This window comes from Eschrichtius robustus, chromosome 2 (genome assembly GCF_028021215.1).
Source record: "Eschrichtius robustus isolate mEscRob2 chromosome 2, mEscRob2.pri, whole genome shotgun sequence".
NCBI lineage: Eukaryota > Metazoa > Chordata > Mammalia > Artiodactyla > Eschrichtiidae > Eschrichtius > Eschrichtius robustus.
This window is the reverse complement of record NC_090825.1, coordinates 176,906,981-176,929,760: the sequence shown is the minus strand read 5'-3', so window position 1 is coordinate 176,929,760 and position 22,780 is coordinate 176,906,981. Positions and strand designations below refer to the sequence as shown.

General features: G+C 45.3%; 1 long non-coding RNA gene across 1 annotated transcript in view; it reads left to right on the top strand.

The window, feature by feature from the left end:
- The first annotated feature begins 7,363 nt into the window (after positions 1-7,363).
- LOC137760202 (uncharacterized) overlaps positions 7,364-22,780 on the top strand; it is a 29,350-nt gene continuing 13,933 nt past the window's right edge. Inside the window, exon 1 of the long non-coding RNA XR_011073252.1 lies at positions 7,364-7,415. This is a non-coding gene — a long non-coding RNA (uncharacterized lncRNA). The remainder of the gene's footprint in view (positions 7,416-22,780) is intronic.

Here is a 22,780-nt window from a genome sequence, read left to right as displayed (position 1 = left end):
GAGGGGAAAGCTGCAGAAGCCTGTAGGTAAATGGCCCTCGTGTCCAGGCAACAGATGAATGACGAAGAAGCAGCAGGACCCGGACCCTCCAGAGACACTGGCCGGGCTGGGAGCTGCTCAAGGGCCCAATGCCCCCAGCTGTCCCCACTCAGCCACCACATGAATCCCCTTGAACTTAGCCTGGCCCCAGGAAAAGTGAATTTATCAAATTACTCAGAATTGATTGAGGTTTGCTTTCTGCCACCTGGTGGAAAGAGGTTTGTATTCCTTTCCTGGCGCCGCTGTCACAAATAACCACAAACTGGGTGGCTTAAAACAACAGAAATTTCTTCTCTCACGTTCTGGAGACCGGAAGTCCAAAATCAAGGCTTTGGCAGGCAGGGCCCTCCCTGCTCCCTCTGAAGGCTCCAGGGGAGGATCCTTCCTGCCTCTTCCAGCTTCTGGCGTTGCTGACCATCCTCGGCGTCCTTGGTTTGTAGAAGCATCACCCTAAGCTCTGCCTCTGTCTTCACACGGTGTCTCTGTGTGTGTGTATGTCTGTATCCAAATGTCCCTTTTCTTACAAGGACACCAGTCGCTGGATTTGGGGCCACTCCACTCCAGTATGACCTCATCTTAACTAGTTACATCTGCAAAGACCCTATTTCCAAAAAAGGTCCCATTCCCAGCTAACGCGGGTTAGGATTTAAATGTATGTTTTTAGGGGATACAATTCTACGCTCTACAAGGCTCAAAAGAAAAATTAAGTAACTATAGCAACCCACTCTATCCTCCATGAATCCTGACATCCCCCTTTTACAGAGGAGGAAAATGAAGCTCAGAGAGGTTAACTGACCTGCCCCGGGTCGTGCCGTTACTAAGTGGCTAAGCTGGGATTTGACCCCATGATGTACATGCATAACCCTTATGCCCTAATGCCCAGATCTAAATTAAGCTCCCACGATTTTTTTTTGCGAAATGAAATTAATTTTCCTTTATTTCAGGACTTGCTGAAATGGTTCATTTTTTTAAAAAATTTTATTGGAGTATAGTTGGGACTGCCCTGGAAGTCCAGTGGTTAGGGGTCCACGCTCTCACTGCTGAGGGCTTGGGTTCGATCCCCGGTTGGGGAACTAAGATTCCACAAGCCACGTGGTGCAGCCAAAACCAAAATTTTTTTTTATTTTATTGTAGTAGAGTTGATTTACAATTCTGTGTTAGTTTCAGGTGTACAGCAAAGTGATTCAGTTATACATATATATATATTCATTTTTTCAGATTCTTATATAGGTTATCACAGAATATTGAGTAGAGTTCCCTGTGCTATACAGTAGGTCCTCGTTGGTTATCTAATATATAGTAGTGTGTATATGTTATTCCCAAGCTCCTGATTTATCCCTCACCCTCACCATGTTTCCCCTTTGGTAACTATAAGTTTGTTTCCGATATCCGTAAGTCTGTTTCTGTTTTGTAAATAAGTTCATTTGTATCATTTTTTAAAATTAGATTCCAAATATGAGTGATATCACATGATACTTGTTTTTCTCTGTCTGACTTACTTCACTTAGTATGACAATCTCTTGGTCCACCCATGTTGCTGCAAATGGCGTTATTTCATTCTTTTTTATGGCTGAGTAATAGTCCATTGAATATATGTACCACAACTTCTTTATCCATTCCTCTGTTGACGGACGTTTAGGTTGCTTCCATGTTTTGGCTATTGTAAATAGTGCTGCAATGAACATTGGAGTGCATGTGTCTTTTCTAATTATGGTTTTCTCAGGATATATGCCCAGGAGTGGGATTGCTGGAAGCCCCACATTTGAACTGTCCATGTAGCGATAGGTTGGGCCATCCCATGGACCTAAGCTTAGAGGAAGGTATGTCCATCCCAGAAGTGGATTTTTGGTCTCTGGGACCTGGAACTTCTGAAGAAATCCAGATGTATTAGTTAGCTACTGCTGCATAACAAAGTGCCCCCTAGCTTAGTGCCTTGAAATAAGAAACATCACCTCACACGGGTTCTAGTGGTCAGGAATCTGGAGGTGGCTTCACTGGTTCAATGCTGGGTCACTGGTGAACATTTATCCATGTTTCAGCCTTTCTTGTTTCCTTTTTTACAGGGATTGTCTTCTGCCATCCAGAACTCAATTTAAAATCTCTTCTCAGTGAGGCTCCATCACTTTCTCTCTCTTGCTCCCCTAATCCTACTCACCACCCCGTGATTTTTTTGGTTTTATTTAATTCTTATTTTTAAATTTATTTTATTTTTGGCTGCGTCGGGTCTTAGTTGTGGCACTTGGGATCTTCTGTTGCGGTTCACAGGCTCTTCGTCGCGGCACACAGGCTTCTCTTTAGTTGTGGCACGCAGGCTCAGTAGTTGCAGCGTGCGGGCTTAGTTGCTTCACGGCATGTGGGATCTTAGTTCCCTGACCAGGGATCGAACCCGAGCCCCCTGCACTGGGAGCGCAGAGTCTTAACCACTGGACCACCAGGGAAGTCCCCTGAGGTTGTCTTTTGATGGCCAAGCCCTGGCCCCCTTGTTACATCCGATATTGTCAGTTCATCCCAATTCATACTTCGCCCTGTAAAGACCCCTCCGCTGGGACTTGGTGAAGGGATGTGACCCAGGTGATGTCGCAACATCGCCCCTCCCTGTCACGTGCTTAACTGACTTGCCCATCCAGCCCCCTGGTGTACATTTAGGGCTCAGCGGGACTACGGTTGGTTAAACCAGGCATTTTAGGCTGCTGAGGGCTTACGGGCAAACTCCCAGCTGGCCGGCTGTTCACTCCAATGGCATCATCTAAAGGAAGGTGGTGGATTTAGCCCAGCGAGACCCCCACGGTGTGGAGAGGCTGCAGAACACCTTCCTGGGGGTCCAGCTCACTCCCTTTATGAGGTGGAAAGAGGGGAAGGTGGCCGTAGACCTCATCCCCAAGGTATGTTCTGAGTTGAATTTGTGGTCTTTGGCGCCCTCTCCTGGGGAAACTTTTTATTACAGCCTCATTGACGTGTACAAAATGTGAGTTGACCTGTTTAAGCACAGGGTTCCATGATTTTTAGTAAATTTGTCCAGTTGTACAACCATCACCACAATCCAATTTGAGCAAATTTCCATCACCTCAGAAATGTCCCTTTTTTCCGTTTTGAGTGGATCCCTCCTTCCCTCCCATCTATAGCTTTCTGTCTCTCCTTTTCTAGAAACGTCATGTAAATGGAGTCGTAAGATTGTAATCTTTTGTGTCTGGCTTCTTTCACTGAGCATATCTTCTTGAGGTTCATCTATGTTTTTGCATGTATCCGTACTTGCTTCCTTTTTATGGCCTAGTACTATTCTATCACCTGCTGATGGACATTTGGTTTGTTTCCAGTTTGGGGTGATCATGAGTAGAGCTGTTATGAATATCCGTGTACAGGTCTGTGCATTGACATTTGCTTTCATCTCTCTCAGGTGGATGCCTACGAGGTAGGTATGGTCTGATCAGTTGTCTGCTTAACCTTTTCAGAAGCTGCCAGGCTGTTCCAAGGTAGCTGCCCCATCTTCCTTTCCCACCATCAGTGCCTGAGGGCCCAGTTGCTCCACATCCTCCCAGTGGGAAAACTTTCACATTAGGGGATTCACGGTGGTAGGAACTTCTTCCTTCTCAGACGGGATCTCCTGGTAGCCAGATGCCAGCCTGCCCGCATCAGCCTCTAGGCTGTCCAGCTCCAGTCCTGATTTAGAGGCTCATTTCTGCCCATCCTCTGAGATGGGCCGCCAGAATCACAGAGTCAAATGGATCTGGGTCGTTGTGGTGGGTGGAGCCCTGACCCTTCAGTTCCTCTGTTTATCCATCTTTCTATTATCTAGCATCTAGGATACTTTAAAATAACATTCCACCAAAGAAGTACACTGACACGTTGCTTCTAAACATGAAATAAACCCATTCTTTGGTAATAACTTTTAATAGAGTGTAATCTGTAATAATACTGAATCACAATGCTGTACACCTGACGCTAATATATTGTAAAGCAACTAGATTTCGATTTTAAAAATATAAACACAAAATAAAATGAAGCAAATGGAACCCAAAGATCTCAAATGACAAATGAGCATCCCCTGCTGTGTCCTCGGTGGGGTGCCTTGGAGTCTGCTGTTTGTTACTTTTCTTAGATTACTTACCTTCCTATTTTTGAGTCAATGGTTCTTAAACTTGTGTGTGAATAAGAACCCCTACTGGTGGGTGGGGGGAGCTTGAGAATTTGCATTTCTAGCCAGGCTGGGGGTGGGGGGAGTGGGTGGCTGATGCAGTTGGTCTGGCCATCCCAGTGTGAGAACCTGTGCTCTCCCTGGATTTGCAGTGCTGGACATGATGATTCCACGTGATGATGGACAATTTCTCCTGTTACTGTCCCAATCTGTGTGTCTAGTTTATTATTTAAGGAAATACATGTGAGAATAAAATTCGGCATGAAAAACCAAAAAGAAAAATCTTCCATGTGACTGAGGGAAGCAGCTTCGTTTGGGACCCACTGTTTTCAACCACAAATAAACTATTATAAAATTCCTTAAAGGGACGATCTTACCAGTTATATTCGTGGAAAACACAGCAATAAAACCAGAGATACAGGAAAACAAATGAAACCAAATGGTCACAGACAATTAAAATCGATCACTGATTTCTTTGATCACTGGTTGGCTATCTATATGCTTTCTAGTACAAACTAGGAAACTATTTGCGGGGGGAACTTTTTATTTTGATATAATTTCAAGCTTACAGAAAAATTGCAAGATCAGACCAAGAACTCCTGAATATACCATTCATCCACTTTCCCCAATGTTAATATCTTGTCCCTTTTGCTTTTTCATTTTCTCTCTGTGTATATATACATACGTATATGTAAATTATTCACATTTCCCCCCTTAACTCTGGATGTAAATTGCATTCTGTGCCTGTGTAACCAAGCAGGACCCTATGGGGCCTTTGCAGGACAAACCCGCCCACCATGTCCTCCACCTTCGTCTTGTCTGTAAAAAAAACCTTTAGCCTCCTAGGCCTTCCTCGAGTTCCAAAGAATAAATTCAATCAGAGAAGTGAGAAAATGCAGAAAGAAAGGAAAACAGTCAAGCATAATAATGATTTAGCCATTAAACAAAGTCAAGGACCTTTAGTTCGTCCTCAAGGGCTGTAGATAATATTCTGAGCCGTGTCCTTTGGGCTGTTTTACAGATACTGAGACCCCACTAGGTAGAAGAAGTAAACTGCATGATGCCCACAAGCACGTAGACCCCAGACCAATTGGAACCAGAAGGTTTATGATGTTGACTCCTGATTACCTCACCATCAACCAATCAGAAGAACGTCCACCAGCTGATAACGCACACACACCACCCCCTCCCTCACCCCGTCTTTAAAACCTTTTCCCTGAAAACTATTGGGGAATGAGTCTGGGGCTTTTGAGCACTAGCTGCCTGGACTCCTGGCTTGGCGCCTGCGATCAACACTGCCCTTTCCTTCACCACAACCCAGGTCAGTAAACTGGCTTTATTGCCCGCAGGTGAGCAGACCCAGTTTGGTTCGGTAACATCCCCTTTATCCTGCAATACTTCAGTGACTGCTCCCAAACAGCCAACTAGGAGGTTTTGCTAGTGAAAGGGCGCCCTCTTGTGGTCACTATTTTTCTCCACTGAACGCTTTCTTTGTATATTGTGGATACAATTACTTGGTCAGTGTCTGTTGCACAAATATCTTCTCCTTGTTGTGGCTTGCCTGCTTGCTTTCTTCATAGTGGCTTTCAATGAGCAAATGTTTAAAAATTTAATGACCTACTTGATCTTTCCTTTGTGTGTATTTGCCACATTTTGTATCCTAGCTAAGAAATCTTTGCCTAACCCAAGGTCACAAAGATTTTTTAAAAATATTTATTTGGTTGCGCTGGGTCTTAGTTGCGGCACATTGGCTCCGTAGTTGCGGCAGGTGGGCTCCTTAGTTGTGGCATGCATGTGGGATCTAGTTCCCCGACCAGGAATGGAACCCGGGCCCCCTGCATTGGGAGCGCTGAGTCCCAACCACTGCGCCACCAGGGAAGTCCCAAGATTTTTCTCCTCTGTTTCTTCCAGATGTTTTAGAGTTTTATCTCTTACATTCAGTTCCATGATTCACTCTGAAATGACTTGTGTACACTATATTATGATGAAGTTATCGTTTCTGAATCGACAGACATGCCCTTAAAAAAGGAGACCTATAAGAATTTTCAATTCTCCCAAAATTGAGCCTGTTAATTTAATGCAAATAAACCAGCTGCAGGCCATCCTGGACACCATCTACTGCACATCTGAGCTTCTCCAAACGCCTGAGATGGCAGTTCACAGCCAGGAACTGCTCGCAGAGCCCCTAGGCCTGCCCCAGCCTCACCTCAGTCACCCTGGCAGCCCTCCTGTACCAGAAGCATCCCGCCTAGAACCTGGAAAAAGGCTGGGGATGGGTCCCTAAAAGGGGAGAGGGGGCGGTTAGGGCAGGGCAGAGGCTTCTCTGTGTGTGATTGGAACCAAACAGCTGTGCAGGGCCCTGGGGAGGCAGCAGAAGCAGCAGGTGCTCACAGCCTCTCCCCTGTCCACATTGGGATACATTATATTTATTATATATGCTCTTTATATGCTTAATTTTTGTCCTTCCTCACTGGAATCTAAGAAGGATGAGGGCAAGGATTTTTGTGTTCGTTTACTGCTGTCTTCCCCCGTGCAGACAATAGAGTCTGGAACACAGAGATGCTTAAAGAGCATTTTTTTTGAGAAGTCTCCATGCATTTTTCCCGGGTACACCCAATACAAATACATACATAGGTACAAAAGTGAAAACATGAGCTACATCGCCATCCAGTGGCCACTATAGGATATCACAAGGCATATATTAGTAACAAAAGCAACACGTAGAGAAATGAATAAAATATGACCCCATTTCCCCAAGAAATAAAAGACTTTCAGGGGAGAAACATTCCAACAATGGGAATGTCTTTTTATACGGGTGTGTTAGCATGAGGAACATGTTCGGAGAAATAAGCATTTATTGCTTATGCGAGCGGCCATTGCTTATCAGAGTAACCTGGGCGCTCAGGTATTAGCGGGAGGCCACGCCCCCAGCAGCATCCCTGGGCCTCGTTAGGCGATAACCACGCCCACGTAGGCGGATCCTTCCTTAACCGCGCCCACAACTTAATTTCGGTTTCAGGAATGACCTAGAGGGGAGAGGCCGGACGTTGGGCCCAATCGCGTCCCGCGGTGGGGCGGGGGAAATCGCCTTTCTCTGCTCGGCGATTGGGGGATGCTGTTGGCCCGCCCATCCTCGGGGCTCCACCAGTCCCAAGCCGAGGGCTTGCCCCCTTTTCCGCTCCCAGCAGCCCTGGAGCCGGAAGCGGAAGCGGCGGTCGGGGAGCGGGCGCCGGGGCTTTGACGGGTTAGCCTGCTTCTCCCGAGGGAGGTTTCTCCTTTGTCCACCGCAGGTCCTGGCCCCGCGTCTGCTCGTCGGCCGAGGCTGGAGGAGTGGCGGGCGGCGGTGGGAATGGGTCAGAGGGCGGGGCACAGTTCCAAGAGTAGGGGGCGGGGTCATTAAAAGCGCGAATTCCCGGGTCCCGCCCGGGTGGAGGCCGGTGGGACGGGGCTGAGCCCTGGGGGTTTTGGTTGGCGCGGGACCTTCTGACCCCCTGGGCCTTAGGACCCGGATCGGACTCACTGTAGGATTTTGGGGAAGGGTGGGTGTAGGTGAGATATAAGTGCAGCCTGGTTTCCATTGGCTCAGAGCAAAACTGAGCTCAGTGCAGAGGGGTCAGCGTTGGGTCTGGACGGCGACGTGGACCCAGGCCCTGTTTCCTTGGGAACCGCAAAGATAAGATGCCTGTGGATTGTATGTACGGAAACCCCTTATCTGAGCCCTGCACCGGGATGGAGATGGAGACAGATTCTTGGTATCCAAGAGAATCAGGTCTGACAGGCAGGAGAGGGACGTTGTCTTCCTTCTGATAGGACTTCGGTCAGAAGCTGTGCTTTTAATGGACAGAGTATGCAGCGAGGTAGACGGGAATGGCTCAAAAGGGAGTTGTTTTGACACTTTACAGCAGTAGCGTGTTTTTGGCGGATACGTTTCCTGCTAATTTTGCAGCTGGCTTCATCCGCCCTCCCAGCATGATGAATGACAGGGCCGGTACTTTCTAAGCTGATTTTTACTATCTCACTCGTGTCCCATCAGACCTTCTGCTCAGCTGGGCGCCAGTCTTGGGCGCCAGTCGTGGCCCCAAGCCTTAATCAGCTCTCCGGTGGTAGTAGGCAAGTTGCTAAGCCGCAGAGCCTGTTTCCAGCCTGTAAATCGAACGTACATAACAGTACATGCATTTAGCAAGTGATGTGTGGGATGTAAAGTGTGGATTATTATTGGAATTCTCTGGCGGTCCAGTGGTTAGGACTCTGAGCTTTCACCGACGAGGGCCCGGGTTCAATACCTGTCGGGGAACTAAGATCCCGCATGCTAAGAGGTTTGGCCAAAAAAAAAAAAAAGTGTTGATTATTGTTAGTGTCAGCTCATCATTGTGGTCGTCATCCTCATATTAAAGTCTTAGACCCCTGAAATGCAGGCGGCAGAATGACAGCACTTACGACCTTGGACTTGGGAGAAAAGACTCTAGTATCAAATGAACGGTCTAGAGCGGTGATTTTTCAACCCTGGGACAGTTTTACCCCCAGGGACACTTGACAATATCTGGAGACATTTTTGTACCACCTGAGGGGGGGTGGAGGTGGGGTGCTACTGGCATCTAGTGGGTGGAAGCCAGGGATGCTTCTCAACACCCTGCACTGAATGGGGCCGCACTTACAACTAAAATTATTTAATAGTGCAGATATGGAGAAACCCTGTTTAGAGTGAGTGATGCATGATGTGGAGTAGACATTCATTAGCTACCATGATATCGTTATTATTATTGGTGGTGAGTTTTCACAGAGAAATGATTTTCTTCCAGATCCAAAGTAATTCCTTAATCTCAACGAAACACCATTTCCATATTTGCTTTTTAATGAAGTAATTCAAAGAAATGTACAGAAGTAATATACAAATTTTAACATTTAGCCGTATTTGCTGCACACACTGGTAAAACAGTACAGATATTTCTCCCCCTCCCTCCCCAGAGGTAGCCATCTGTAATTTGACATGTCACTTTCTAGTCTGTGTATGTAGGTTTTTTGTTTGTTTGTTTGGTTGGTTGTTTTTGTGTGTGTGTGTTTTTAGAAACTGCCACAACGGAATACTACTGTGCATAGTCATCGCCTGCTTCCCCCCCCTTCCTTCAACATTATTTTGGGGGTTTAGTTTTTATACCCCAGGGTTTCTCACATTTAGCACTGTTGACATTCAGTACCAGATAGTTCTTTTGGGGGGGCCGTCCTGTGCGCTGTAGGATGTTGACCAGCATCTCTGGCCTCCACTCACCAGACGCCAGTGACAGCCCCTCCCCAATCAGTCCTGACGTTCAAAACTGTCTCCAGACACTGCCAAGGTCCCCCCCCCCAGGGAGCAAAATTGCCCTTGGTAGAGAACCAGTATATATGTTAAGATGTAGTTAGTTCCTGACATCTCCTTTGTATGTGGTATTTTTTTTCTCAGTGTTTTACTTTTGTTACCCGCTTGGCTCCTTGGACTCTTTAATCAATAGAAATTGATAGGAAGCCAGATGAGGAATTCAGGCAGGGCTTTACTGGGACTCGTGTTGTGAGGGAGAGAAAACAAGTATCAGGGGCCCTTGCTCGCTCCCTGAGGCGGGGGAGCTGGTCCTTTAAATGGGATGAGGGGGGCAGGTCCATGGGTCCCCCCAGAGAGGTGGCGTAGGTGGCCTCACGCCCTTGGTGGTTCCGTGTGCAGGTATCATGCTCAGGACCCTGCTTTTCCCCCAGCACCTCAGAAGTAGCAACTGGGTGTTTGGTCATTTTGTATCTTGTTCATAATTCGCCACAACTGTGCTTGGATGCAGTTATTTTTAGTCCCTTATAGTTTCTTTGTATTCTGTTGCGGAGATTCTGGTGCTCCAGGAGATGTTTGTCCAGGTGCAAGCATTGCAGCAAAGGGTCCCAGGTCCCAGCCTATCTCAATTTGGGTAGTTAAGTAACAAATTCTCCTTGTGAAAAACTGGGCAACGTATGGTACCAAATGGTATACTGTGAAAAAGAGGTCTCCCACGCCGGTCCTCATGTCACTTGGTTGAGCCCCTTGAAAGCCATCAAAATTTCCAGTTGCTTTTGTGAGTTTTTAGATCTCTGCATGTACCAACGTGTGTTCTTAAAGCCCAAGAAGACAACTGATGGATACATTTTCGATTGTAATAGAAAATGCCACATTGTCCTCGGAGTGGCTCCCCGGGGGTGTGAAATGAGCTTTTCCCCCGAATTCTGGCCAGTACTTGAAAGCACACAGCCCTCAAGTTCATGGTGAGGTGGAAGGGTTGAGTCAGCCCTCACTTGTGTGGCTGGGTTCACCTTACTCACCTAAGCTAGCTTTGCATCTTTTTGAAGTTTCCTTCTATGGCAAGATTCCCTGGCCAGGTTTTGCAGAGCTCACTTTTGCTAAGAAGATTTGATTCTTCTGTCAATTTTAGTCCACAGTTTTTTTTTTCTACCATGTCTGATTTCTCAGAGTGAATACTTGCAGTTTTCGGTGTCCTGCAAGCTCTGATTTTTCTGGTGTTTTTCTTTCACGGAGGCATGTGCTGACCAGTACGATAGCCAGTAGCCACAATCTTGTTTTTATTTAAAGAGCTTAGTGTGTATTTTTTTTCAAAAAGCTTCATTGAAATATAACTCATGTACCATGCCATTCACCATTTGAAGTGTACACTTTAATGGCTTTTCGTATTCACAGAGTTGGACAACCATCATCACAGTAATTTTTTAAAATAAATTTATTTATTTATATTTATTTTTAGCTGCATTGGGTCTTCGTTGCTGGGTGTGGGCTTTCTCTAGTTGTGGCGAGCTCGGGCTTCTCATTATGGTGGCTTCTTGTTGCAGAACACGAGCTCTAGGTGCGCGGGTTCAGTAGTTGTAGCACGTGGGCTCAGTAGTTGTGGCTTGCGGGCTCTAGAGCACAGGCTCAGTAGTTGTGGCATACGGGCTTAGTTGCTCCATGGCATGTGGGATCTTCCGGACCAGGGATTGAACCCGTGTCCCCTGCATTGGTGGGCGGATTCTTAACCACTGCACCACCAGGGAACTCCCGTCACAGTCATTTTAAGAATATCTTAACTACCTCAAAAAGAAACTCTGTACCCTTTACCTGTCACCCCCTATCTCCCCAACCCCTACCCCAGCCCTAAGCAACCACCAATCTACTTCTGTCTTATTAGATTTCCCTCTTTGGGGTATTTCACATAAATAGAATCGTACAATATGTGGTCTTTTGTGATTGGCTTCATTTATAATGTTTTCATGGTTCATCCATGTTGTAGCATATGTCAGAATTTCCCTTTTGAGGCTGAATAATATTCCCGAGTAAGGATGGACCCCATGTTTATCCATTCATCTGCTGATGGACACTTGGGTGGCTAACACCTTTTGGCTGTTGTGAACATTTGTGTACAAGTATGTGTTTGAAGCTGTTCTCAACTCTTTTGCTAGATCCCTAGGAGTGGAATTGCTGGGTTACGTGGTAACTGTATGTTTACTCACTTTAGGAACTGCCAGACCTTTTTCCACAGCAACTACACCATTTTACATTCCCACTAGCAGTGAATGAGGATTCTGATTTCTCCACATGTCACCAAGACTCGTTGTTATTTGACTTTTTGATTCCAGCTGCCCTAGTGGGTGTGAATGATACCTCGTCGTGGTTTGGGTTTGCACTTCCCTGGTGGCTCATGGTGTTGAGCAGCTTTTCATGTGTTTATTGGCTCCCTGTGTATCTTCCTTGGAGAAATGTCTCTTTAGCTCCTTTGCCCACTTTTATTGGATAACTTATCTTTTTATTCTTGAGTTGTAGGAGTGTTTAAAAATCTATTCTAGATACAATTCCCTTATCAGATATATGATTTCCAATTATTTCCTCCTATTCTGTGGATTGGCTTTTCACTTTCTAGATCATGTAAACACATCCCCAGCCTTGCCCCAACCCCTGTTCAGTCACCCTGGGTGAGCCCTCCAGCACCAGAAGCATTCCTTCTAGAACCTGGAAAAGGTTGGGGCTGGCTCTCTGGGGAGGTGGGGTGTGGGTGAGGTGGGGGTCAGGGCAGAGTGGAGGCTTCCCTGTGTGTGATGGGAATCAAACAGCTGTGCTGGGCCTGGGAGAGGCAGCAGAGGGACAGGTGCTCACAGACACTCCCCTGTTCCTTACCTGTGTACTGTGCCCTTGACATGTGCCCCCATACTGGGATATATTTATTATATGTGCTATTTGTTAATATGGTTATTTCTTTATTTTTAATTGAAGTATAGTTGATTTACAATATTGTGCCAGTCTCTGCTGTATAGCAGAGTGATTCAGTTATACAAATATGTACACATATATGTACATTCTTTTTTTTTAAATTTTTTATTAATTATTTTTTGGCTGTGTTGGGTCTTCGTTTCTGTGCGAGGGCTTTCTCCAGTTGCGGCAAGCGGGGGCCACTCTTCATTGTGGTGCGTGGGCCTCTCACTATCGCGGCCTCTCGTTGCGGAGCACAGGCTTCAGACGCGCAGGCTCAGTAGTTGTGGCTCACGGGCCCAGTTGCTCCGCGGCATGTGGGATCTTCCCAGACCAGGGCTCGAACCCGTGTCCCCTGCATTAGCAGGCAGACTCTCAACCACTGCGCCACCAGGGAAGCTCTGTACATTCTTTTTTTATAGTTCTTTTCCATTATGGTTTATCAGGATATTGAATATAGTTCCCTGTGCTATACATTAGGACCTTGTTGCTTATCCATTCTAAATGTAATAGTTTGCATCTATCAACCCCAAAATCCCAGTCCGTCCCTCTCCCCACCCCCCTCCCCCTTGGTAACCACAAGTCTGATCTCTATGTCTGTCAGTCTGTTTCTGTTTTGTAGATGGGTTCACTTATGCCATGTTTTTAGATTCCACATATAAGTGATATTATTTGGTATTTGTCTTTCTCTTTCTGACTTACTTCACTTAGTATGATAATCTCTAGTTGCATCCATTGTTTATTTTTTTATTTTTTTGGCCTTGCCCAGAGGCTTGTGCGATCTTAGTTCCCCCACCAAAGATTGAACCCGGGCCCCTGGCAGTGGAAGCATGGAGTCCTAACCACTGGACGGCCAGGGAATTCCCAATATGGTTATTTCTTGTCCCTCCTCACGGGAATCTAAGAAGGATAAGGGATTTTTGCGGTCATTTACCACCATATCGTCCAGTGCAGAGAACGGTCCAGGACATAGGAGGTGCTTAATGAGTATTTATTAGAGGAATCAGCCACATTTTTGTGCACACACAGAAAGTCTTTGAAACGTTACACAAAACGCTGGTGACGATGTTTGTCTTTGGGGAGAGCGCTGGGGGACAGGGTGTTGGGACTGAGAGGATCTTTCTGTTGACAATGGATTGCCACAAAAAGCCCTTAGCCTTCAGAGAGACCCTATGCTTTGGTTTGGGCAGATTATCATTGTATTATTTAGTTGTTTTTTTAAAAAAACTAGTTGCATAGAAATGTGTATGAAACGATCCCATTTTTGTAAAAAAGTTAAGAGAAAATCCTGAATATGGGCATATCGTTTGATAGCCTTATAAACATGCAGAAAAGTAAAACTTCCTCGAGCACGCGTGGGTGGGGGTTGGGGAAAAAAACAAACAAAAACCACGACGCAGAGGTGGAGACAAATAGAAACCACACCCCCGAGGAAGCGTCATCTGTTAGGTACGCCCCCCCAGAAGGGCGGGGACATATACAGCCACGCCCATGGGGCGGTCTCAGCCTCAAAACGCGCCCTAGGTGCACGGATTCTCTCCTAGAGCCCAATCGCGTTGCAGTGGGCGGGAACTCCAGTGCTTCCGCCCATGATCCGCGGATGCTGCTCGCCCCTCCCACCCCAGAGGTTCCGCCAAATCCGGGATGTCCCATCTCTTCTGGCCTCGGAGTGGTGGTGGTAGCTCCCTGGTAGCTCCCGCCACCGCTGGGCGAGGCCCCAGTTCTCCGAGGCCAGCGGGGCTTGGCGAGGGGTGGGGCGGTCACATGCCGGGGCGGAGCTCTAAGGGCAGCGGGTAGGGTCGTTTTGACACTGTCTCCTGCCCCGTGGAGGTAGCTCCGAAGGCCGGTGGACCTCGGGGACCTAGGTAGGGGCTCCCGACGTTTTCACCCCGGGAGTCCGAGAGCCCCGATGGTCCCGCCACCAGACTCCTGTGCCGGCGCCGGTCTGGGGTCCCACTGCCATGGTGGGCGAGTTGCGCCCCCTCCCAGTGCCTCAGTTTCCCTATTTATTTATTTATTTGATTTTTGGCTGCGTTGGGTTTTCATTGTTGCACGTGGGCTTTCTCTATTTGCGGTGAGCGGGGGCTACTCTTCGTTGTGGTGCGCGGGCTTCTCATTGACGTGGCTTCTCTTTGTTGGGGAGCACGGGCTCTAGGCGCGTGGGCTTCAGTAGTTGTGGCACGCAGGCTCAGTAGTTGTGGCTCGCGGGCTCTAGAACGCAGGCTCAGTAGTTGTGGCGCACGGGCCTAGTTGCTCCATGGCATGTGGGATCTTCCCGGACCAGGGCTTGAACCCGTGTCCCCTGCAGTGGCAGGCGGATTCTTAACCACTGCGCCACCAGGGCTTTAAAAATAGGGGAATTAATCTGAGAGAAGCCCCAGACGTGTTCCCTGCACGTCGTGCTGTTAAGTGCCGGCGTTGTTAATCTATTAGTACTGCTGTTGTCATTATTTACCCGTCCAGACTTAGATAGGGAGAGACTTTATGTAGAAGAAAAACTCGCAGTTAGTAGAACGCTCCGATCTCAGAAATCTGCAAGAGTCTCAAAATCAAACAGAAGCCTTTAAAAAATAGGGTAAGAAAGGTCAAGCAGAGATAACCAGAATCCTTTAAGGGGAAATGACCAGAGATGTCTGCAGAAGAGTAGTCTGGGTGTGGTCAGCGGGTCCCCAGGAGGAGCTGATAAGGGGGGGCCATGGGCCACTTTTTCATTGCTTGCTCAGGCTTGGGCACAGATCCAGGGTCCTGTGGGAAGGAGAGAAGCCTAACTAAAGTTTTGGTCAAGACAAACCAGAGGTTAAGAAATGGGCAGCTGTGAACACTTGGTCATAACCAAGGGCTTGTAGTGCTGAGGTATGGGCAGGCTGTGGGGTGGATAAGGATGTGGATTTTGGAACCAGATTCGCGGGAATCAATTCCTGCCCGCTACCGCTTTTTAGCTTTAGTAGTCGGCTACTTAACTTAGAGCCGACTACTTAACTTCTTTGTCCCTGTTTCAACTGTAAAATGGGCTTCACAACAATAGTATCTGACTGTTAGGTTGTCCTGATGATTAAATGAAGGAGAAAAGCAGCTCGCGACAGTGGGGAGCCAGCCCCAGCACAGCGGGGCAGAGATGTCTCCTGTTTTTAACGGGACGTGGACGTCAGGCAAGGCCACCCCATGACCCTGATGGACAAACGTAGAACATTCTGTAATTCTTGGAACACAGACTCATCAAAAACATCGCCCATATCACAAAAAGGATCATCCCATCCCCTTTCTTGGCTAGTAGGAGTGAAAACTGCTTCTTTGCCAAACACAGCTTCAGTTTCCTCCTCCTGGAGATGATATTCCCAATCAGATTACCCCAGTCTTCTGACAGCATCCAATGTAGAGCAAAGCCCGGCTCTCTCTCTCTCTTCTTTTTTTTTAAAATTTAATTAATTTATTTACTTTTGGCTGTGCTGGGTCTTCGTTGCTGCACTCCGGCTTTCTCTAGTTGTGGAGAGCAGGGGCTACTCTTCTTTGCAGTGCGCGGGCTTCTTGCGGTGGCTTCTCTTGTTGCGGAGCACGGGCTCTAGGCGCGTGGGCTTCAGTAGTTGTGGCTCATGGGCTCTAGAGCGCAGGCTCAGTAGTTGTGGCGCACGGGCTTAGTTGCTCCGCAGCATGTGGGATCTTCCCGGACCAGGGCTCGAACCCGTGTCCCCTGCATTGGCAGGCGGATTCTTAACTACCGTGCCACCAGGGAAGCCCAAGCCTGGCTCTCTTTAAGCCTTCCTCAATATCACCAAACCTAGTTTCTTTCTTTCTTTTTCTTTTTTTTTTTCTTTTGCCCCCACCTCCGCTTGGGAGATCTTAGTTCCCCAACCAGGGATGGAACCTATGCCCCCAGCAGTGAAAGCACCAAGTCCTAACCACTGGCTGCCAGGGAATTCCCTCAGTATCACCGCACCTAAGCCAAATCACTGTAAGTCTTTTCTAGCACCCTCTTAGAGCAACGCCATGATTCCTTATGCGATGTGTTCTTCCTGGCTGCAGGGAGTGATAAACCCACTCTGTTCAACCACAGGCATGTGCCTGGTGGTCTTTGCCTGGGGAGGCCCTGATGGGCTAACACAGAAGCATTTCCAGCAGTGTCGGCACCTGGCAAGTATTGTATTAGTGCAGCTGAGATTTTTATCATCATCCATCGCACGTGCAAAAGGGTGCAGACCAATTTCTGACAAAGGGCACATCCTCATTACTATTCAGTTTCATCACAAATTACTTTCAAAAGCCAATTCAATTCTTGAATCTTGTGTTTGGGCATTTAAACCATTTCCTTCCATCTGCATTTTATTTCTTGTTGAGTGTGAAATAATTCAAAAAAGGGAAAGTTCAGAGACCAATAAAACAAATCCCTCGCATATTTGCCACCCAGGTTTAATAAAATTGAACAGTGTGGCATTTTGGCTGCATAAAAATATAAAACATGTATTTGAAGCTCCCTTTGAAACCCCTTCCACTCTCCCCAGAGGTAAGCAGGGTTTAGTGTCTGTGAGTCTTTCTGTTTATGTTGTTACACTTTTACTACCTGAGTGAGCATCCTTGAGCAGTGTGTGGAATTCTTCTGTGGCTTTGAAAGTTTATATAAATGTAAATGGTATTGTATTTCACATAGCTATCTTTTTTGAAAGACTATGAACCAGTCATTAAAATTGTATTTTAGATTATCTGATGACAGGGGAAAGTGTTCAATATATATTATTAAATGAAAATGTTACAAAGCAGTATGTATCATATAATTTTTAAAAATTTTTGTTGAAATATAGTTGATTTACAATGTTGTGTAGTTTCAGGTATATGGTAAAGTGATTCAGTTATACATATACATATATATCTATTCTTTTTAAGATTATTTTCCATTATAGATTATTACAAGATATTGAGTATAGTTCCCTGTGCTCTTCAGTAGGACCTTATTGGTTATCTATTTTATATACAGTAGTATATGTATTTTAATCACAAACTCCTAATTTATTCCTCCCCACCTTCCCCTTTGGTAACCATAAGTTTGTTTTCTATGTCTGTGAGTCTGTTTCTGTTTTGTAAGTAAGTTCATTTGTGTCTCTTTTTTTTTTTTTTTAGATTCCACATATAAGCAATATCATATGATATTTGTCTTTCTCTGTCTGACTTCCTTCACTTAGCATGATAATCTCTAGGTCCATCCATGTTGCTGCAAATGCCAATATTTCATTCTTTTTTATGGCTGAGTAGTATTCCATTGTATATATGTACTGCATCTTCTTTATCCATTCATGTGTAGAGGGACACTTAGGTTGCTTCCATGTCTTGGCTATTGTAAATAGTGCTGCTATGAACATTGGGGTATGTGTATCTTTTCAAATTATGGTTTTGTCTGGATATATACCCAGGAGCAGGATTGTTGGATCACATGGTAACTCTATTTTTACTTTTTAAAGGACCCTCCATACTGTTTTCCATAGTGGCTGCACCAATTTATATTCCTACCAACAACATAGGAGGGTTCCCTTTTCTCCACACCCTCTCTAGCATTTATTATTGGTAGACTTTTTGATGATGGCCATTCTGACTGGTGTGAAGTGATATCTCATTGTAGTTTTGATTTGCATTTCTCTAATAATTAGTGATGTTGAGCATCTTTTTGTGTGCTTTTTGGCCATCTGTACATCTTCTTTGGAGAAATGTCTCTTTAGATCTTCTGCCTATTTTTTTATTTTTATTTTTTTTATATAGAGAGCTGTATGAGCTGTTTGGATATTTTGGAAATTAATCCCTTCTGGGTCACATCATTTGCAAATATTTTCTCCCATTCTGTAGGTTGTCTTTTCATTTTGTTCATGATTTCCTTTGCTGAGCAAAAGCTTTTAAGTTTAATTAGGTCCCATTTGTTTATTTTTATTTCTATTACTCTAGGACAGAGATCCAAAAAAATATTGTTGTGATTTATGTCAAAGAGTGTTCTGCCTGTTTTCCTCTAGGAGTTTTATAGTATCTGGTCTTACATTTAGATCTTTAATCCATTTTGAGTTTATTTTGTACATGGTGTTAGAGAATGTTCTAATTCGATTCTTTTATGTGTAGATGTCCAGTTTTCCCAGCACCACTTGTTGAAGGGACTGTCTTTTCTCCATTGTATATTCTTGCCTCCTTTGTTGTAGATTAATTGACCATAAGTGCATGGGTTTATTTCTGGGCTTTCTATCCTGTTCCATTGATTTAATGTTTCTGTCTTTGTGCCCTTCCCATACTGTTTTGATGACTGTAGCTTTGTAGTATGGTCTGAAGTCAGGGAGCCTGATTCCTCCAGCTCTGTTTTTCTTTCTCAAGATTGCTTTGGTTTTTTGGGATCTTTTGTGTTTCCATACAAATTTTAAAAGTTTTGTTCTAGTTCTGTGAAAAATGCCATTGGTAATTTGATAGAGATTGCATTGAATCTATAGATTGCCTTGGGTAGTATGGTCATTTTAACAATACTGATTCTTCCAATCCAAGAACATGGTATATCTCTCCATCTGTTTCTGTCCTCTTTGATTTCTTTCATCAGTATCTTATAGTTTTCAGAGTACAAGTCTTTTGCTTCCTTAGGTAGGTTTATTCCTAGGTATTTCATTCTTTTCGATGCAGTGGTAAATGGGATTGTTTCCTTAATTTCTCTTTCTGCTATTTCATTGTTAGTGTATAGAAATGCAATTTCTGTATATTAATTTTGTATCCCACAACTTTGCCTAATTCATTAATGAGTTCTAGTAATTCTCTGGTGGCATCTTTAGGATTTTGTACATATAGTATCATGTCGTCTGCAAACAGTGACAGTTTTACTTCTACTTCTTCTTTTCTAATTTGCACTACTTTTATTACTTTGTCTTCTCTGATTGCTGTGGCTAGGAATTCCAAAACTATGTCGAATAAAAGTGGCGAGAGTGGGCATCCTTGTCTTGTTCCTGATTTAGAGGAAATGCTTTCAGCTTTTCACCATTGAGTATGATGTTAGCTATGGGTTGGTCATATATGGTCTTTATTGTATTGAGATATAGTCCCTCTATGCCCACTTTCTGGAGAGTTTTTATCATAAATGGATGTTGAATTTTATGAAGAGCTTTTTCTGCACCTCTTGAGGTGATCATATGGTTTTTATTCTTCAGTTTGTTAATGTGGTGTATCACATTGATTGATTTGTGGATATTGAAGAATCTTTGCATCCCTGGGATAAATCCTACTTGATCATGGTGTATGATCCTTTTGATGTATTGTTGGAGTCGGTTTGCTAGTATTTTGTTGAGGATTCTTGCATCTCTTTTTCATCAATGATACTGGCCTGTAGTTTTCTTTTTCTGTGATATATATATAATCTTAATCGGTTAAAATTTTTAAAAATTAATAAACCTTATCTTTTAGAGCAGTTTTAGGTTTGTAGAAAATTTGAGCAGAAGGTACAGAAAGTTCCCACATACCCTTTGCCCACCACACACACACACACACACACACACACACACACACACACACACACACACACACACACACACACAGTTTCCCTGCCTTGCATTCATGTGGTACATTTGTTACAATTGATGAGCTGATATTGATACATTATTATTTTTAACATTTTTTTATTGAAGTATAGTTGATTTACAATGTTGTGCCAGTCTCTGCTGTACAGCAAAGTGACTCAGTTATACATGTATAGACATTCTTTCTTTTAATATTCTTTTCCATTATGTTTTATCACAGGATATTAAATATAGTTCCCTGTGCTATACAGTAGGACCTTGTTTATCCAGATACATTATTATTAACTAAAGTTCTTAGTTGACATTAGGTTTCACCCTTGGCTTTGTACAGTTCAGTGGTTTTCGACACATGTATAATGGCACGTGTCCATCATTATTGCATTATACAGAATAGGGTCACTGCCCTAAAAATCCCCTGTGCTCCACCTCTTCATCCCTCCCTCCCCCAACCCCTGGCAACCACTGATTTTTTTTTTAAGTTTTTTTTTTTCTTAATTTTTGGCTGCATTGGGTCTTCGATGCTGCGCATGGGCTTTCTCTAGTTGTGGCGAGCGGGGACTACTCTTCATTGCAGTGTGCAGGCTTCTCATTGAGGTGGCTTCTCTTGTTGCTGAGCACGGGCTCTAGTCATGCAGGCTTCAGTAGTTGTGGCACGTGGGCTCAGTAGTTGTGGCTCACAGGTTCTAGAGCATAGGCTCCATAGTTGTGGCGCATGGGCTTAGTTGCTCCACGGCATGTGGGATCTTCCTGGACCAGGGCTTGAACCCGTGTCCCCTGCAGTGGCAGGCGGATTCTTAACCACTGCACCACCAGGGAAGTCCAACCACTGATCTTTTTATTGTCTCCATAGTTTTGCCTTTTTCAGAATGTCCTAGAGTTGGAATCATAGTGTGTAGCCTTTTGAGATAGGCTTCTTTAACTTAGTAATATGCATTTGAGATTTCTCTGTGTCTTTTTGTGGCTTGATGGCTCATTTCTCTTTATCACTGAATAACATTCCATTGTCTGGATGTACCATACTTTATCCATTTACCTACTGAAGGATATCTTTGTTGCTCCCAGTTTTGGTCAGTTACAAATAAGGCTGCTGTAAACATCCATGTGCAAGTTTTTGTGTGGATATAAGTTTTCAGCTCCTTTGGATAAATACCAGGGAGTGCCATTGCTGGATCATATGGTGAGAGTATGTTTAGTTTTGTAAGAAATCACCAACCTGTGAAATCGCCAACCTTCCAGAGTGGTTGGACCACATTGCATTCCCACCAGCAATGGATGAGAGTTCCTGTAGCTCCACATCCTTGTCAGCACTTCGTAGTGTCAGTATTCTGGATTTTGGCCATGCTCATAGATGTGTAGTGGTTTCTCATTTTAATTTGCATTTCCCTGATGACACAGGATGTGGAACATCTTTTCATATGCTCATTGGTATCTTCTTTGCTGAGGTGTCTGTTTAGGTCTTCTGCCCATTTTTAGATTGGGTCATTTGTTTCCTTATTGTTGCGTTTGAAGCATGCTTTGTATATTTTCAACACAAGTCCTGTATCAGATGTGTGATTTGCGGATTTTTTTCTCCCAGTCTGTGGCTTGTCTTCTCATTCTCTTAGCAGCACTTGTCACAGGGCAGGAAGTCCAGCTTGTCAAACCTTTTTTTAAAAAAATGTTTATGTATTTATTTGGTTGTGCTGGGTCTTAGTTGTGGCATGTGGGCTCCTTAGTTGCGGCTCGCCGGCTCCTTAGTTGTGGCATGCGAACTCTTAGTTGCGACATGCATGTGGGATCTAGTTCCTTGACCAGGTATTGAACCCGGGCCCCCTGCATTGGGAGCGTGGAGTCTTAACCACTGCGCCACCAGGGAAGTCCCTATCAATCCTTTCTTTCATGGATTGTGGGGATGTTGAGGTTGCAGGTGGAAGTGCTGTGTCTCAGTTGCACAGGTGGGTACAGATCACATCTGGGAGAGCTCGGCTGGCGCCAGGGCCTTTCAGGTGGCCTGTGGGTGCCAGAAGAGAGACATAGCAGGAGGGAAGAGGGAGTCAGCTGAAAGTTTTCGTTTGAGATCAAAATGATCTGAGCATGGGTGAGCGCTGAGAGGAAGGGCCCCTAGGCTGGGGCTGCCGTAACAAAGGACCACCAACTCAGATGGCATCGAACAAGAGGAGCTTATTAAGGTGTCAGCAGGTGTCTGAAGGCTCTGAAAGAGGATGCTTCCTGTCTCCTCCAGCTTCTGGTGGTTGGCAATCCCTTGGTGCTCCTTGGCTTGTAGACCATCACACCAGTCTCTGCCAGCACCTTCATGTGGCCTTTTTTTTTAATATTTATTTTTTTATTTAGGCTGCACTGGGTCTTAGTTGCGGCATGTGGGATCTGGTTCCTGACCAGGGATCAAAGCCGGGCCCCCTGCATTGGGAGCGCAGAGTCTTATCCATTGGACCACCAGGGAAGTCCCTTCATATGGCCGTTTCCTTGTGTGTCTGTGTCGGGTTTCCCTCTTATAAGGTCACCAGTCATTAGATAAAGGCCCACCCTACTCCAGTATGACTTCATCTCAACTAATGAAATCTGCCATGACTCTGTTTCCAAATAAAGCCCACTTCTCAGGTGCCAGGGGTTGGGCTTTGAACATATCTTTTTGGAGGACACAATTTGACCTGCAGCAGAGGGGGGACCCTGGCGGGTGATGACAAGGCAGGAGCAGAAGCCATGGGAGTTGGGGGGAGGGTTAGGCGGTGAGGAGTCCAGGGTGTGGAGGACAGAGCGCTGGGAGTGTCCTTGTTGGGGACTTTGGGGCCCTGAATGATGCAGATCCGAGGGTGCTACGTAGCACCAGAGGGAGAAGGGGAGTGAACAGGGGAGGGGGACGTGACA